A 19,800-nucleotide genomic window follows, 5' to 3' on the forward strand; every position below is an offset into this window, starting at 1 on the left:
GGCTTTGTCCCTGGGCCCCAGCAAGTCTAAGCCAGCCCTGGCGACCCCATTAAAATGGGGTCCCGACCCACAGTTTGAGAACCGCAGCATTAGATCATTCTCACATTTGTTATTTTTGTCCTCCCGATTCTTTCCTTGTGTTGTACCTGTTTACAAAGGACATGAGCTTCGGAAAGCCCCCTAAGCCAACCTGCTTCAATGCATCCTTTATCTATCCAAGTTAGGGGTCACTGCCATCTATGGACCTTATGCTTTAACTTATCACTATCTATCTGGGTGAAAGGTCCCAGATATATGTATGCTAACTTTGCCTTAGGTTAACACACAGGATATGGCCTGTAGGTCCCTTGTGTTATAGCCAAACTATTTTAATATAACCCTATAAACCTATTATAATAAAACAATCAATCAAAACCATAAGAAAATAAGAAACCTATATGAAAAGATATATAGGCAAGCAAGGAGGCTAGCCCTAGAGGCTACGCTGTATATCTTGGGGACAACTGGACATACACACACAACCCTGGTCTACACTACGAGTTTAGGTCGAATTTAGCAGCGTTAGATCGATTTAATCCTGCACCCGTCCACACGACGAAGCCATTTTTGTCAACTTAAAGGGCTCTTAAAATCAATTTCTGTACTCCTCCCCGACGAGGGGATTAGCACTGAAATTGACCCTGCTGGGTCGAATTTGGGGTAGTGTGGATGCAATTTGACGGTATTGGCCTCCGGGAACTATCCCAGAGTGCTCCATTGTGACCGCTCTGGACAGCACTCTCAACAGAGGGTGTTGTTTTCAGGCTCTACTGTCTTGGATGCAGCTTCTAGCCCAGGCTGGGTGTGGCCAGGAGGAGGCCAGAGTTAGATAACTCAGGAGCAGCACAACACCATCAAATCTTTAGACAGGCAAGGGTTCCTTTACTGTGAACTGTATCAGGTACCTTAGCAAAGATGCGGGAGAGAAATTGGCTGTGACAGAGGGCACGTCTGATGCATGCTGTTCTCCTCCCTATAAAGGAGCAGAAAGCTGGCATGGTCCAGTTGACTTACCCTCCTTCCCAGCATGCAGGGTGTGTCTCCCATATGGGAATTCAATGTTTCTCCCTGGAGCGCACACTGCAGAGCAACAGAGGGTCCTGTGGCACCTTTAAGACTAACAGAAGTATTGGGAGCATAAGCTTTTGTGGGTAAGAACCTCACTTCTTACTCACGAAAGCTTATGCTCCCGATACTTCTGTTAGTCTTAAAGGTGCCACAGGACCCTCTGTTGCTTTTTACAGATTCAGACTAACACGGCTACCCCTCTGATACTTCACTGCAGAGCAGGCTACCCACCGCCATCTGCAAAGAAGAGAAGCTCTAGGTGGACAGGATGATCCATGTGCCATATGCTTCCCTGCAAAATACAGCAGCCTACAGAAAACGATGATGCTTATTGTCACCAACTAAGATTAAAAGCTGGGTCCTTCGATTAGGGAGTCATACGAGCCCCTGGGAGAAGAGACTGGCTGCTGGGCTAGGGTGTGAGCAGCAAGAGGGACTGACAGAGGTTAGAGGGCCTGAGCTACCTCTCCAGGGTACAATTAAAATCTGTCAGGCTAGCAAACGAACTGAAAAGCACTGCTGAATCCTTCAGCCAGGTCCTGTACTGCTGCGGCAAGAGAATAAAGCAGCAACCGTGGGCTCGCTGTGCCAGGAATAGACAGGCAGATTGGAGGAGCAGCATCTAGGTAGCAGGAAGGGGAAGCATTGAGCTAGAAGCAGAGACTGATTGGAACAGCTGTGAAAGGGATGGGAACAAAGATCACAGCAAAGCAGTGGCTTCCCCTCTGTATTAATAATGCATCCAAACCTGGATGTTCATAGAAAGTTAAGGTTGCAAAGTCGAGCACTCAGCTATTAGGAAATGCCAGAATTAAGGTAGCCTGTGCAGGCCTAATTTAGCCCATTTGTGCCCTTGCTTTATGATGCCATCTCTAATTACATGATCACATACTGTCTGTTCCAGAGGGCCCCGTTTCATTCATATATATATATATATATATATATATATATATATATATATATATATATATATATATATATATTTTTGTGGGGCAGGGAATGGTGAGAGAACAGCAATAGGGATTAGACAACATGCCCAGGCTATGTGATGAATCAGTAGCAGGACCCACCCTACTAATCTACCTCTCCTCTCTTATCTCTTGGATTGTGCGAGTTCAGTGGCACAAAGGGATGGTAAAGGCCAAATTAACCAACTGTCCATGAATGGCTCCAATTTAGGGGGAAGAGTGAACAAAGCAGCGGTATGCCACTCCACGTGCAGTCCCTGGTGTCGGGGGCACGGTGTGGGGGAAAGGGGTATTATGCTCTGGCTAGTCTTGGCTGTTGGCATTGTCCCTTGGAGCTGTTTTCAGCCATACATAGGTCAGAACAACCCTAAGGCTGATGCCACTGACACTGGGATGGTTGACTTTCATAGATTCATAGATTCTAGGACTGGAAGGGACCTCGAGAGGTCATCGAGTCCAGTCCCCTGCCCGCATGGCAGGACCAAATACTGCCTAGACCATCCCTAGTAGACATTTATCTAACCTACCCTTAAATATCTCCAGAGACGGAGATTCCACAACCTCCCTAGGCAATTTGTTCCAGTGTTTAACCACCCTGACAGTTAGGAACTTTTTCCTAATGTCCAATCTAGACCTCCCTTGCTGCAGTTTAAACCCATTGTTTCTGGTTCTATCCTTAGAGGCTAAGGTGAACAAGTTCTCTCCCTCCTCCTTATGACACCCTTTTATATACCTGAAAACTGCTATCATGTCCCCTCTCAGTCTTCTCTTTTCCAAACTAAACAAACCCAATTCTTTCAGCCTTCCTTCATAGGTCATGTTCTCAAGACCTTTAATCATTCTTGTTGCTCTTCTTTGGACCCTTTCCAGTTTCTCCACATCTTTTTTAACCTGACCTCTGCCCACCCAAAACTGGGAGGAAGCCAAATTGCCTCCCCTTCGGGTTCTGTGTTTAATACAGCATGGCTGGATGCAAGAAGCAGGACCCACATGTGACAGTGTTACACAGGGTGTTGGAACAATTTGTATAGTGGAGGTGCTGAGAGCCATTGAACCAAACTGTAAAACCACTTCAAGCCAGGGGGTGCTGCCGTACTCCTAGCTCCAGCACCCCTGGGGCTACATCTGAAAAACTGAGCTGAACACTTGAAACTACTAAAGGATTTTAATCACTTTAATATTTATATTGCTGCTAGCACCCAGAGGCCCCAGGGAGTATCAAGGCCTCAATGCACTAGGCACTGCACAAACAGGAAGGGAAGGTACCTGCCTCAAAGATCTTACACTAGCTTCTTGCACTAAGTTTCTCTTGCTCATCTAGTATTTTAACTATAACTCTTATTTCCAGTGTTTCTTCTTGACTTCCTCACCTGAGCAGTTATAGAGGTTACATTCTGCTTGACTCATTAGTGAATAGAAAGTTCTCTCAAATACATTTGTAGATCTGGGCCAAAAAGCCAATTATTTTTGTGGGAAATTGTAAGTTTTTCTAAATGTTCTGCGGCATTTTTTTTTTATTTTTGAAGACCATTTTTGATAAAAATAACTGGTTTTCAGGAACAGTTATTCATTTGCAAAAACCGAAGAGATGGACTTTTTCTTTCTTAACCAAATTTTTACTTTCTATTTTTTCGTCAAAAACGTGTTTTGATGAAAAAATTCCAGTCAGCGATTCTACTTCTTCTCCTTGGAGAAAGGCCCCCGGCATGTTCCAGGTGACAGTCTGGAGCACAAATGTTTCCAGGTTTCTTTATTTTTAAGCGCCATTCAAATAGGTGTTAATGATAAGATTTTTTTTTTATTAATATGGCTGCCAACTTGACCTTTAACACAATATATAATTTATTCTAACATATCTCAAAGGCTGTATAGCTCTACAATAAGTTAATTGCAGACATTAAAAAAATCTAATACCTCCACCTAATGTACTACTATAAACATGTGAAGAGTGTTTACATTTGATAACTTAATTCTTTAAGAAGCATTGTTGAGACGCTTTGTTGCAGCACACAGGGAAGATTAGAACATGAAGCAACTGATAACACTTAGTAATCTTGTGTCAACATAAAACCCCAAACCAAGATGTTGTTGCAACTTCTAAATCAATTGAACTACAGTATTAGCATACTGCATAATGTTGTAAGCAGTGTTAGTGTAGCCATGTTGGATTTGAGAGAGAAAGTGAGTGATGGACCATCATCTTTTGTGGAGAATGACAAGTTTGGAAGCTTACACAGAGTGTAACACTCTGAGTACATTTCCCAGAGCAGAAGAAGAGCTCCGTGTAAGCTCAAAAGTTTGTCACTCTCACCAACAGAAGGTCCAATAAAAGGTATTACCTCACCCACCTTCTCTAGTATACTGCATAAGGCGGGGGTGGGGTGAGAAATCACTAAACTCTATGGTCTTAGGGTCAGTTCTTAAACTACGACTGAAATTGTGGTGTGAGATCCATATGGGTTTGAACAGCCAGCCAGAGCTACTAGATGGCATAATTCCTGTAGCTATTTACTCCAGTTGCTACTATATAACGCTAATTTTGTGCAAGCAGCAGTCACAAAATGGCAGCGTGAGGACAATTTGGCTTCCCTTTGATTCTTGTCTTTTGGAATAATTTATTTAGACTTTTGCCAACCTCGCAAGTTCAAAAATCATGAGGCAGACAAAAAGAAAGAAATCATGATTTTAAGCCAAACTTTTTTTCTCTCTGTTTTAGGACGTTTGAGCTGCTGCGGGAATAAATTGTTCTGTTGGTGCGTGTTTCAGGAAACTCAGCCAGGACTGGGCCACACTAAAAGCAACAACAGAAAAGAGAAGGTCCGTAGACGTGATGGGAAAATGGGAATGGTCTCTATTGTAGCCTACGGGCCTTCCCCCTTCCATCATAGCCCATTTAATACGTCCCCCAGCCACACACAAAAACACGGCTACTAGTCTGAGGAAGTTGACACATCCCTTTTACATTTGACTGGCCCCTGTCCGCCAGCACTCTCCCTGCTGCATTCTAAACTCTGCCCAGCTCCCTCCCGGGGACTCTGCCCCCACCCCTTGGCTCATGTCCCAGTCCAGCTGCCCTGCCCTCGCTCAGCACCTGTCCCTTTCCCCAGGCCCTCAGCCTGAAGGGGCAGGCCACAACCTAGGCTGCCATGACAGGCATCTGCTGGCTGAAGCGGGAAGAGAAACACCAGCTCCAGCTGAGTTACAAATCCCCGAGTTGCCAGGAGAAGCAAGTAAAAAGTGCTCCCAAAAAAAATCACAAGATTCCTGCGCGGAGCTGGCAACGCTGCCTTCAGTAGAATTGTGTTTGTGCTCAGCTTTCTTTTAGCACTGGACGGCTCTGAGTCCTGTGCTGTCCCCTTCGCAAAGCAAGACGTGAGACACGATTACTTGCCCAGCTGCGTGTGGTAGCACTCACTATTTCTCCAGTTGAGGCGAAGTCTCCTGCTAACTAACAACAGAGAGAGACAATAAAACCAAACAGCTGTACAGTACCAAACCTTATTTTCTTTGAAATCGGTTTAATCCGCAGACAAGTTCGCAGACGACAGAAGCAAGTTCCCAGAATCAATAGCTTTAAAACCAATTATATATGGATGGGAATTAACACTTCAGCAATCTGCTGTGAGAATGCACAGAGAAACACTGGTGCTAATCATTCTTTGCACATACACGGCCAATCCTATCCTTTCGTACTTGATATCTTTCAACTGCAGAAATCCCATTATGATCACTTCAAACCCTAGGTATCTTAATGTGGAAATAATCACTTCAAAAGATGATAAAGCTCTAAGCATCCCACACAGAACTGATTGCACTGAGATCTCTATTCTTTTTAGCACCGTAAATGCATACTTAATATTTTCCAGTAGCTACTAAGAAATTGAAGACAGAAAAGGCTTCTAAAAGAACACATACTATTTTAAGAGGATCCAATTTAAATAAGCACCAACCAAAATGCTCCTAGGTTGAAAAGTTTTCTATAGCAACTTGTGAATGCAAAAGCAACAATCTCCAGCACACTCCTAGGTAGTGTATCTTTCCATCACAAGCCAACACTACAATATAGAAAAATGGGCAGGTGGGGCTGGGTTTCATTGCAAATATTTTAATAAAGTTACAGTAAGTCACAACTTATTGGGAAGGTTGTAAAGAAAAGTAAATTACCCACCAAAACCAAACAAATACTTCCCTGGGTTAAGGCACCAATAATCAGAAACTAGAGGAAATTAATAAGCAATAGAACTGCAATGCCTGGGCTAGCATTTGCTGGCCAGGATCCTTCATGGGTTCAGACTGCAGGAGCAGGGCCCATAGATGTCCACGCAAAATTTCCCTTGGATTTCAATGGCTCAGACTGCAAATCCCAGGCAGCCTGCTGCAGGATTGGGCTCTTAGAGTCACACGTCTCAACTATTGATTTTTTTTGAGATTCCATTTCAGTAAGAGAAGATACAGAAGTTGGGCCAAGATTTTAAAAACACAGGAGCCTAAAGTTAGGTGCCCAAAGCAGACGGCTGGTTTTCAAGAGTGCTGAACACCCAACAGCCCCTGTTGATGCCTTTGGGGACAGCAGTGTTCTCAACATGCTGGAAAGTCAGATGACATATTTATGCAGCTCGCACCAGGCAGCTACTTCTGAAAATACCGGCTGCAGCTCAGCTCTTGACACAAGGCCGCCGCCTTTGTAGTTCACTGAAAGCTGTCAGCAGCATGGCCAACCCCGTCCTTTCAAAAATCATGAATCAGACCTCCAAAAATAATGAGTTCAGGGGGTTATTATAAAAAAAAAATACAACGTGGGGGCTTTTCATTTGCCTTCTGGTTTCTGAGCCTTCAGGACCGAGGCAGGTCACATTGTAAAGCTTTCCTCCACAACCATGAGAGCTAGAATGGTCAGTTTTTCAACAAAAGCGGAAATTCTCATGTAATCACTTGACTCCAGGAGCTAGGGCCATAAGAGAAACAGCAAATATCTTGAGTCTCAATAAAGGCACATGAGCTGGCCACACTCTCAGTAACACAGCCTGGGTCTTACCCACAGCCTGAGTCACCTACTAGGCTGCGGAAGCCCTCACAGCCTCCTGCATAGTGGTGGAGCTAATGAGGGACCAGGGAAGCAACTGCCCCCTCCCCTGGCAGTCTTCAGGTGTATCTGTGGTGCCTTTTGGAGCCAATGGGTATAACTGAATGTGGCCCCGCCAATGACCCATCGACCCTCAGGCTCCACCACTGCTCCCGCACACGTCTTTGTCAGTGGTGAAAGTGCCGCTGCTGAGCTGACCCGGCATTCCGCCTGCCGTTAAATGAGTGTGTCAGCTTGCGGGATTGCTGCCCTTTCATGGACCGCTTGCAATTACTCCGGGAGATGCTGCTTAACTAACCTTGACTTTCTCAATCCATTCACTCCCGGTCTTCTTTGACTGTTCGGCTGCAATTAACTTGCTCCTTAATGTAGCCCTTCCAACTGGCTGAATGTTTGCTGCTGCCTGTAAGTTCATCGCTAGCTCTCTCCTTCTTGCTGCTACTTAATACAAACTCAGCAACTGCTCTAACATTGCCTTTCCTACTCACCGGCTTCTGCCAGGCTCAGCGTCCTTGCTCTCACGGAGCGGTCCCCTCCCCCACACCTTTCCCCTGTCTGCTTTATTTCACTCGGCCTCTTGCCCACTTTGTTCTCCAATGCCCCCTAGTGTATTAAAAAGAACGTGGAAATCCAACCTTGCTGCCAAAGCCACCATGTAATTAAGTGCTAAAATAGAAGGAAACATGATGCTTAGGTGGACAAACAAGAAATCACAAGATCATATTTTTTCCTTTCCCCCCCGCACCTTATCACTTATTTGTATTTGCAGTAGCGCCTAGAGGCTTTTAGCAAAGCTCAGGGCTCCGCTACATCCTGTGCGGTAAATAAGAGTAAAAGACCATGTCTGCCCAACAAAGCTTACGAGGCGCCATTTCTCCCCCCTAGCAGGACATGTCCACTGCTCCCCTCTCTACACGATGCCCAACCACTGCCTCTATCTTCCACCAATCCCAGCCCCAAAGCTTTGGCCGGCCGAGCGTGCCGCACATGGCTACAATACTCACCCATCTTTAAGACTGGCTCTGTATCTACAGGGAAGCAGAGGCCTGATACCAGTTCCAGCCCTGAGATGCCCATCCTGCTCCCTCCCTGGGGGAATACAGGCTCCCAAGTTCTCTACAGCATTGCCTGTCCACAGAGCACAGAATCCAGCACACATGGAGACCTTAACGCCATCAGAAAAGCAAGGAAAATCCAGCAGGGTTTGTTGAATCACAGCAGAGCAGCCCGACAATGAAAGACCAGGGATGCACATGCATACACCAGAATAGATTGCTACTGCCTCTGTTTTCTCCTCAGAGAGAGAGCATTAACCATGGTGCCTGTTCAAACATTGCTGTTTGAAATAGCAGTTATTCCCACTAGTCCACGAACTCAACAGTGAAACACAAGGAGGAAAGTTGTGATAACCTCTAAATCCCAAATTAATTCATTCTGATCACGGCTGTCAAATTATTTTAAGTGGATTAATAGTGACAGATACAGTCGACGGAGTATCAAAACTGTTTGGGAAGGTTTCGTGTTTGACAACACATCTCAAGACAGGCCCCACACAGGGAATTTGAATCTCTATAACCTAAATCATCTTTTACTATATGCTACAAAGATCACTGATCAAGAAAGCTGGGGCCCCAAGTCAGCAAGGTACTTAAACACGTGTCTAACTTTAAGACCACGAGCAGTTCTACTGAGATCAACCCAGTTACTCCTGTGGGGAAGCACCTTTCTGAATCAGGGCCTGAGTGCATAGATTCACTCCTAAGCCCACATTTCCATGAGATTTGTGGGTGGTTCCGCATCTTGGAAAGGCCCATCGTTGTTATTTAGGTATGTAAATATGGACTCTGAAACTTAACTTCAGGTTCCCAGTTGTGGAGAAGTTGGATTCTTTTTTCCAGACACTTATAAACAGGCTGCTCGGTTACTGTATGTTCTGGTTCCAGGTGATGATTCAAAATCTATGAGATAAGTTTGAAAATTGATGTTTGTGAGAAAAAGCCAAAATGCCGATGAGAGGATCCTGTCACCTGGCTTTTACCGTTGCGGTTTGATTTCAGAATCAGTTAGCGCACTGATGTCTTAAAATATTGACAACGAAATGCCTGTGATCAAATTGGAGCTTTTACAGCTTGAAAAATCATTGACAGTTTCCCCCCTTGTATTGCCTCTGCAGCAAAAATCAACCAAAGAACTTCTGAGCTTCCTGACCCAACAGGCCAAGGGTGTTCTTATGATTTATTTTTATTTTGTGTTCCTGCCTTTTCATTCCCTAGTCCTTCAATTCCTTACATTTATCGTCAGCTCCAATTGCCTTCCCAAGTAACTTATTCATCTCCTTAGAACCCTCTTGGTAAAACCCTTCCCCCAGAGCTCCTAATTTAGGCTGTTTCCTCACTGTTAGATCACGTGCCTGAGTTTTTGATCATCTTGCAGCTTGTGTCTTCGAATACAAGTACATCCAATTACAGCTCCATCCTACTCCTCTTTTAGGCCTTTGCTGCTGGAACAGACATCTCCCGGCTGACTGTAAAGTCACGGCTAAGGAAAGATTTTTGTGTTCCCTTTAATGTCTCATAAAAGACTCTTGTTTGAATTCAGTAAAAGGCTCCAAATCACTCACTATACAGTGCAGTGTTGACATAGCATATAGCCGTGGTTCTCAACCAGGGATCTGAGGGCCCCTGGGAGGCCGCGAGCAGGTTTCAGGGGATCCACCAAGCAGGGCCAGCATCAGACTCACTGGGGCCCAGGGCAGAAAGTTGAAGCCCCACCGCCTGGGGCTGAAGCCCAGGACCCTGATCCCCGCCACCCAGGGCTGAAGCCGAAGCCTGAGCAGTGTAGCGGGGGGGGGGGGGGGGCTGTGGCATGGGGCCCCAGGCAATTGCCCTTCTTGCTACCCCTTGGCTTTTATATGCACAAAACCAGTTCTTGTGGCACAGGTGGGCCGTGGAGTTTTTATAGCATGTTGGCGGGAAGGCGGGGACTCAAAGATAAAGGTTGAGAACCTCTAGAATATATGACAAGGGGCAACATTTTCCCTAAGAGCTCAGCTCCCCTTTAGGCATTTACATGACACTGCCGGATTTCCAAAAACGCTCAGTACCCAACTCTGAACTGGAGATGCTGGGTGCTCAGCTCGTTAGGAAGTCTGGCTCTAACTATTCCCTGAATCTGAACTAGCCCTTATTCAAGGCCAGGACGTCCTGCGTAGTGCACCTCTGTGTGTTCTGCTCAAGCTCCCCTGTGGGACTGCTGCTTTCATAGCTTGACACCGTTCACTACAGAATGACGGCCCCTGAAGACGGAATAACCTGTTAGGTTTAACAATCCAAGCTCCAGTCAATGCAGAATTGGTCCCTAAAGTGGTATATTGAGTTTTGTCCAGTCTGTTTTTAAATAATTTGAGCAACTGGGCTTCCACCACTTTCCTGTGGAGACAATATTCCCCACCTACAAAATGGCACACATCACTAGTAGGAATTTCTCCTTAACAAGATATTCGGTTTTCCTTAGCACAATTATATTCCATTGCTCTTCATTATACACTCACCAAACATGCTGAACCATCCCACTCCTGTGGCAGAAATACCTTTAAAATGCTTCTTACTGGTCATCCCATTGAATCACCATTTAGCGGAGTTACACACCCTGCAAAGACATACCCATGAGGCCCCCCACACCCCACATAAAGCTCTGCAGAAGTCAGTGGGGCTCCGTGCTGGCATTGGGGTCCGCCTGCATGCAGCTCTTTGCAGAACAGGGGTCTTACAAGTTAGCATCTTCAGCCCTTTAAACATCGGTCTAGTCAGAATTCTTTCCAGCTTGTCAACACGATGCTGTTGCTGTGGGCAGACCTCAACAGAGTAGCCTATCGCAAGACAAAAAAACTATATTAAAATGGAGTTGCCGTTGAGAGTCCATATTGCTGGCATAAGAGTAAAAATGTTACAGGGGTGTGTAACTATCCCTAAAACAAGCATTACAGCCTCAAGAAATTCAGGGCTAAGGTTACACTTAAAATGAATCAACCATGATAAGATATGGAGACGCACAGTTAAGACACCCACATCAGTGACACCGTGCCATTATGATTAAGATGTTTTAGTGATTTTGTTCCAGGTTAAAGTAATTTTTAAGATGTTTTTCCCCCTGTGACGGGGCGCCTGCCCAACACTGGGCTCTAAGGGGTTAATAGAGCCCTAGAGAGGTTGTGCAGGATGCAGCCGATCAGAGATGGGCTGAGAGGAGCAGCCAATCAGGGCCAGGCAGGCCCATATCAGTAGCTGACTGGAGCTCCAGGGGAGAAGACCAGGCTCCCAGCAGGAGGAAGGAGTGTCAGCACCTTGGACAAAGCAGTGCTGCAAGCAGCGACTGAGGGAGCTACAGCTCCTGGATGGCTGCTCAGGCCTGCAGGCTGAGGTCCTGGGGTAAGGGCAGAGGAGGGCGCTGGAGCTGCGTGGGAAGTGGCCCCGGGACAATGGACGGCAGTTGCCACGGAGGGAGTGGCTGGACAGAGATTGCAGGTCCCCCAGAAGGGGGGAAACACAGAATGTGGCACAGCTGGGGGTCCATGTCACTGAAGAGGATGCCACAGTCCTGGGAGTGGCGCAGGTTCTGGAACAAAAGTGCCGGGGGCGAGACACCACCAGAGGAGGGCGCCCTGGCGAGCAGAGCTAATTCCCATGACAGCCCACAGGAGGCGCCAGAGTGGTGAGTGAACCCTGTCACACCCCCCTAATTCTTGTCACTACATCACACTTCTGACAGTAGCCATGCTCACCCTAGACAGTCCAAAAACCAGAGTGACTTTTTCTAGCCATATCGCATCACAAAATCATTGCTCATTTATTGGCCACTATGAAACCCATGTCTCTTCCAGAACTACTGCTTTCTATATCCCAAACAACAAAAAAACTGTTTCCAAAACCAGCCAAGGCCACTAGATAAGAGTTTACTTACCTGTCACGTGGTTTATGGAATTCAAGCATTTAAAAATTAATAGTTATTAATAGTTAAGTACAAGAACGCTTATGCTGCCAACTTGGCATTCTTATCGGTTACAACAAAAACATGCTCCATTACAACACATTTCATCATAGGCTGGTAGGGTTTTTAAAAAATGAATGGTTACCTCAAATTCAGTATCTAACGATCCTCTTAAAGGACTATCAGTCAAGTGGGCAGTATCAGGTATTATAATTTTGAATTATGTACAAGAGCCATTGTGACAGGTTGGATCCCCCTTCTGGGAAGCCACCTGATGTACTGGGATGTCACTGAGCCTCTCCTGCTCCACCAGCCTGGGTCCCCACTCCGTTTTGCTGAATTAGGCTCTCCTGCCTCTTGTAGCACCCACACAAAGGGAGGGCCACACCCACCTGCAGCCACAGACCGAAATCAGCTCTGTGTGAGAGGAATCCCCCAGCACTCAGGTGCCCACCCCTTTTGGGAGATAAACCCCAAATAATACTGTCTTGCATTGTATAGAAAAATCTGCACAGCACACGCTCATAAAAATCCACCCTCTTCCTCAGTGTGAAGAGAGATGTGCATGACTTCCTCCCTCCTCTTAGAAATTACATAAACTGGGTTTAATAAACAAAATAAATGTATTAACTACATATATATAAAAATCAGGCAGTCCCCTCTCCCCATCCCCTCTGGATTGGAGTCAGGTCTCTTCCTCCCTCCTGCTCCATGGGAACTAATGAGGGGGCATTGATAGCACAGGAGAGAGCCTGTTTCCCTGCTCTCAGTTCTGGTGCCTTGGGTCAGTGTAACCCCTAGCAGCCAGGAGAAGTAATTGCAGAAAGTGTCCGGTTCCAGCCCCTGCAATCCTGGGATGGAGCACGCTCAATTGTTCTGTTGGGAGGGCACATGAACAGGCTGGTCACACGTCGGAGCTGGGAGCCACTGGAGCATGCCCAGTGTGGGTGAAATATTCAGAGAAAAATGCTGCCAACTTCTAACCAATCTCTACTGAGCACATCCAAATCCCAACTTTCCTAAGGCTTAGAACTTGTCTGAATTTGCGCAGATTTTCATGGGGTCAGCAAAAGGCACACACCTGACACCAGGGCAACCTCTTGTCAAATTTAAAGTTCCTGCTCCTAAGTATGGGGGCACTAGAACTGCTCAACAAAACAGTTGTAATTTTAAAAGTTTTATTATGAAACATGGGCTGCTTTTGAGTCATTTTCACTTAGTGCCTTTTATAGCTAGTTTGGGCCTAATCTAGCTTTCATTAATTCAATGGGAGCTGGACTGGATCCTAAAGTAGTTGTTTTTTTCCTGCTTATGTGGGTGTTTTACATAGCAACAGGATTGCAAAAATGTGTTAAAAAAGGAACATGTGAACGAACATGTGCCACAGAAATTGACAAGAGGCTTCAAGGCCGGGAGTAGGACCTGAAACCTCTTAGAACCGGCTACGGCTAGGTTTCAGTTCGACATTAGTCGTCTGAAATAAAGGCAGTGTATGAAAATAGAGGCTTGAGTGTATGCTTTATAAAAAGTTGTGTGCATCCTTGAAAATATATGCAGCATTTATCTACATACAGCTGACTTACATGCAGCTAGGTGATGGAAGGAATTTATAACCTGAGAGGAAAGGCAAGAGAGCTTGGAAGGTGTGTAGGTAAAATTACTTTGGAGCAAGAAATACTGTCAAATGCATATAGTAAATTGGAAAGATGGGGGGGGGGGGAGAACCCTCTAATCTTCCAGTTACGGTAATAACCGGTTACAGTAATGATGTTAGTTCTAGCAATAGTAGCTACATTTTCAAAGAGGGTGTTTTTTTTCATTACTATTCCCTTAAGACAATTTCCCCTCCCCCAAATTTAGCCAAACAGTCTCTTCAAAAAGGATTAGTTCCCTGTCATGTTTAGGCCTTTTGAGTTATCCATTGAAAAAATATTTAAAGAAAAAAGTTATTTTCTCTTCATTCACAAACATCTGAAAGAATTTTGCTCAAAATTTACAGAGAACAAGTATGGAAAATTACAGCCCCAAAGACGAAAGTTTCATAATCTTGGGTATGCGAAAACAGGGGATTATGGAAACTGTTCTGTAATATTTACTAAAGTGATGTGAATTCTAGGCATATGCACACACTGGATTCACAGTTCTTCCCATTATTCTAGCTCTTCAATTGCTCTCTGCTGTGGCACTGATCAGTGTGAAGTATTAACTGTTCTCAGGTCTTGCCATACTAACACGGTTTATCTTCAGGGGGACTGTTCATAGAAAGCACATCATAAGAGGACACAGTGAGGGGTCCCTAAAGAGCAGAAAGTAAAGGGCAGTTTGCTAAAAGCATGAAAGCCTGAATTGATAACACAGTAAAAAATCCACTTTGATCAGTATTGCTGTTACATTGATCTCCTTTCCTGAACCACCACCATCCTGCTTCTTTTTCTCTGCCCAAGCCAGCCTCCCAATCACACCCTTTGGGCTGGTCTACACTGGGGAGGTGGGGGGAGAGAATCAATCTAAGATACGCAACTTCAGCTACGAGAATAGCGTAGCTGAAGTCGACATATCTTAGATCGATTTACCTCGGGTCCTCACGGCACGGGATCAACGGCCGTGGCTCCCCGTCGACTCCCCTTCCACCTCTTGCTCTGGTGGAGTTCCGGAACCAATGGGGAGCATGTTCGGGGAATCGATTTATCATGTCTAGACGAGACGCGATAAATCGATTCCCGATTGATCGATTACTACCCGCCGAGCCGGCGGGTTGTGAAGACGTACCCTTTGTATCCTTCTCCCTTGTTATCTTAATGCTCTTACTCATAGTTGAACTGGGCAAATCAAGCACAGGAAACCTATTTGCAAGTTATTTGTGAACAGACGTCAACCGTCTACTAATTTGGTCATTAGTCAATGACTGCTTTCTGCAAGCAAGCAACAGGCTGAAATGTGCCTATGGGCTTTGATCATTGCTTCAAGCATTAACTGCTCTTGAGTGGCTATTTGCTCTGTGCTTCCCTTGGTCACATGTTTATGTCCCCGGACTGGATAACTCAAAGTGCGTCCAACAAGCCCATGCAGATTCCTGCTGCCCTTCTCCATACTGCCCCTTATGTTTACAATACTGTTCTTATTCCTCTTGGGAACTCATTTGTCTTTGCAAAGACTCTCTCTCTCTCTCTCTGTGTGTGCCATCAGGGATTAGACCTTCCAATATGCTGCAGCTGGATTCAGTCTGCCTAACTGAGGCCCCAACCCTGTGAATGCATACATGTAGATCCTTCACTGGAAGGATCTCCATGTGCCTAAGGGTTTGCAGGGCTGGGGCCTTTGATTTTGGGATCCTTGGGACAGGGAACCTGTTTTCTACTTTGTATGTTCACCACTACTTAGAACAATTGTGCTCTAATTCTATTGTTATTCAACATTTATAAGCTCACATAAATGAGCCCAGCAGTCACATGATCAGATACACCAGCAAATTGCTGCAGCCTTTACTGCAAGGGCTGAAAGAAGTTTTACGCAACACAGTATCAGACAAGAAAAGGACTTTAAGGAGAGGGTTAAGAAGCATGCTTGGTGTCTCGCCGCTCCCACTGACATCACTGGTAAAACTCCTTTGGACCTCGCTGGGAGTGGAATTAGGCCAGAACGCAGTGCTTTAGAACACTCCACTCTAAAAATACACAAATGTTTGGTATTTGTATTTTAGTTGAATGGTGTGTTTCAGAATAAATTAACATGTTTCAAGAAAATTAACTGAACCAATGAAGAGTATTTTAATTTAAACATTCAGCAACATGTAAAACATTAACAGAGAAGCCAAGTTTCCTTTATACTTAACAAGAGCATTTTTCAGTTGCCTACCGAAATGAATTCTATAATGCTTTGCATCAAACAAATAGGAATACTATGTGATCTCAGTGCCTTTGTTTTAGATAATTTACATTTGCTGCACTCCATACAAATGAGCACATTTACTGGAAACTAAGTGATTTCACATTGCTAATCTACAATTGTATTATCAAAATTGTAGTCTTTAAATAACTCGTGTACACTACGCATGTTCCCTAGCTATACCATCTTGTGCTGGGACCACATCAGTTCTTCCAAACACTCCAGCGTCAAGGTGGGTTAGCACTTACGTTGAAGATTTCCAAGTACTTCAAGAAGAAATGCTGGCAGTTCAGCAGTTGGCACTGCTCTTCCTGTATCTGTCCTGATCCCCTCTCTCTGAAAGGTAGTGGCAGGGCACTCTGCTGCTGAAGGTGGATGAAAAGTCTGGACCCTCTCTAGATGGTGTCTATGGGAGGGCTTTGGCTTCCTTGACTATGGGATGCTGCTCTAGGAAGGAGTACTGCAGGGAAGAGATGGGGTCCATGTGACCAAGAACAGGAAGAGTATCTTTGGACACAAACTCACCAAATTAGTGAAGAGGGCTTTAAACTAGGTTCCAAAAGGGTAGGTGACAAAAGCCAATAGGTATGTATAAAAAAAGGTGACATTAATAGAGGACTTTCTGTTGTGGGGGAACGGAAAACTACAATAGGGTCATAGGAGCAACAAGAAGGAAATCATTGGAGAAATCTGCTCAACATAGTTGTCTATATGCAAATGCAAGAAGTATGGGGAAAAACAGGAAGAACTGGAAGTGTTAATACATAAGAGAAATTATGACTCAATTGGGATTACAGACACCAAGAGCATGGGGTTGCGTCCCTGACTATCTTGGCTAATAGCCATTGATGGACCTATCTTCCATGAACTTATCTAATACTTTTCTGAATCCAGTTACTGAAAGGAAGGAGTGAGAGCTACAGAATAAGGACAATGGACTTCGAAAAAGCAGTCTCCAACAAACTCAGAACTGGTAGATATGGTCCCAAGGGAAGAAAATCTAAGGGGAAAAAAGTTTGAGAGTGCTGTTTCTCAGAGACAGTGTAAAGAGTAAAAATGTTACGGGGTGTGTAACTATCCCTAAAATAATGTTAGTTTCTCAGAGACAATATTAAAGGCACAATAACAGAGTATCCTAATGCAAAGGAAAGATAGTATGAGGCCAATATGGCTCCACTAGGAGCTCTTTAGTAACCTGAAAATCAAAAAAAGTGGAAATATGGACAAACTGGCAAGGATGAGTATAAAAGAATAGCACAAGCATGAAGGGACAAAATCAGACAGGCTAAGGCACAAAATGAGTTACACCTAGCAAGGGATATAAAAGGCAATACGAGGTTCTTTAAATACATTAGGAGCAAGAGAAAGGCAAAGAAAAGTGTAAGTCCTCTACTTAGTGGGGAAAAAGAGCTAATAGCTGATGACATCAAGAAGTCTGAGATGTTTAATGCCTATTTTGCTTCAACCTTCATTAAAAAGGTTAATTGTGACTAGATACTCAACATCTAAAATCAACAAAGGTGAAGGAACATAAGCCAAAATCTGGAAAGAGCAGTTTAAAGAATATTTAAGTCAGTGACACATATTCAATTTGGCATTTTCTGATGAAATTCATCCTAGCTACTTAAGGAACTGGCTGAAGCAATCTCTGAATTGTTAGCGATTATCTTCAAGAACTCATGGAGGCTGGGTGAGGTCCCTGAAGACTAGAAAAGGGCAAACATAGTACCTATCTTTAAAAAGGGGAACAAAAAAGATCCAGATTAAACCTAAATTCAATATCTAGAACACCCTAGGGGTCGGCAACCTTTCAGAAGTGGTGTGCTGAGTCTTCATTTATTCACTCCAATTTAAGGTTTCACGTGCCAGTAATACATTTTAATGTTTTTAGGTGGTCTCTTTCTACAAGCCTATAATATACAACTAAACTATTGTTGTATGTAAAGTAAATAAGGTTTTTAAAATGTTTAAGAAGCTTCTTTTAAAATTAAATTAAAATGCAGAGCCCCCTGGACCGGTGGCCAGGAGCCGGGCAGTCTGAGTGCCACTGAAAATCAGCTCGCGTGCCGCCTTCGGCACGCGTGCCATAGGTTGCCTACCCCTGTACTAGAAGAAATGATTAAACAATAAGTTTATAAGCACCTCTTAGAGGATAATATGCTACACCTCTACCTCAATATAATGCGACCTGATATAACACGAATTTGGATAGAACGCGGTAAAGCGGTGCTCCGGGGGGGAGGGGAGGCTGCGCACTCTGGCGGATCAAAGCAAGTTCAATATAACGCGGTTTCACCTATAACACAGTAAGATTTTTTGGCTCCCAAGGACAGCATTATATCGGGATAGAGGTGTAATATATAATAGCTAACATGGTTTTGTCAAGAACAAATCATGCCAAACCAACCTAATTTCCTCCTTTGACAGGATTACTGGCCTAGTGGATGGGGGAAGCTGTAGATGTGGATACATCTTGATTTTAGTAAGGCTTTTGACAGTCCCACATGACATTCTCACAAGCAAACTAGGGAACTGTGGTCTAACTGAAATTACTATAAGGTGGGTGGCACAACTGGTAGAAAGATCATACTCAGATCATCAATGCTTCACTTTCAAACAGAGAGGGCGTATCTACTGGGGTCCTTTAGGGGTCAGTCCTTGGTCAAGTACAAATCAAGCTAGGAGGGGTTGTAAGCACTTTGGAGGACAGGATTAGAATTCAAAACAACCTTGATAATTAGTCTAAAAATCAACAACATGAAATTCAATAAAGAAGTGCTAAGTACATCACTTAGGTATGAAAAATCAAATGCACAAATACAAAATAGGGAACAGCTGGCTAGGTGGCAGTACCACTGAACAGGATCTGGGGGTTAGAGTGGATCGCTAATTGAATACGAGTCAACAACATGATGCAGTTGCAAAAAAGACACATATTCTGGGGTGTATTAAAAGGATTAACTCCTCCTGGACTAACAGGAGTGTTGCATGTAGAAGGGAAGGTAATTATTCCACTCTATTCAGCATTGGGGAGGCCTCAGTTGGAGTCATGTGTTCTGTTTTGGACGCTACACTTTAGGAAATATGTGGACAATTGGAGACAGTCCAGAGGAGAGCAACAAAAATGATAAAAGGTTTGAAAAAACAGACCTTTCAGGGAAAGGTTAAAGAAACTGTTTAGTCTTCAAAAGAAAGACTGAGGGATGACCTGGTAACAGTCTTCAAATATGTTAAGGGAGGTTATAAAAAGGAAATTGATTGATTGTTCTTCATGACCACTGAAGGTAGATCAAGAAATAATCAGCTTAATCTTCAGCAAAGGAGATTTATGTTAGATATTAGGAAAAACTGTCTAACTATAAGTGTAGTTAAACTCTGGAATAGGTTTTCAATCAAGATTGTTTGGGGAAGACACCAGTGAAATATATTGTGTCAGGCTTAAACCAGAAGGGGAAGGCAGCAGAATAATTACATGTAGAAATGTAGGGCTGGAAGGGACCTCAAGAGGTGCTCTATTCCATCCCCTGAGGCAGATTCAAGTAAACCTAGACTATATCTGACAGCAGTTTGTCTAACCTGTTCTTACAAACCTCTAGTGATGGGGATTACACAATCATGTAGTATTGCTGTATGCTGTTAAGCAGAGAAGGGTGAAGTAGCCTCACAATGGTACTTGGAGACCACACCAGTACAACTGCGCAACAAAAGACATTAAGGCAAAGTTAAGGTTTCAGACACTGCCAGTGGTTTGAGTGTGAGAGCTAGAAAATG

Source organism: Malaclemys terrapin, chromosome 6 (genome assembly GCF_027887155.1).
Source record: "Malaclemys terrapin pileata isolate rMalTer1 chromosome 6, rMalTer1.hap1, whole genome shotgun sequence".
In the NCBI taxonomy this organism is placed as follows: Eukaryota; Metazoa; Chordata; order Testudines; family Emydidae; genus Malaclemys; species Malaclemys terrapin.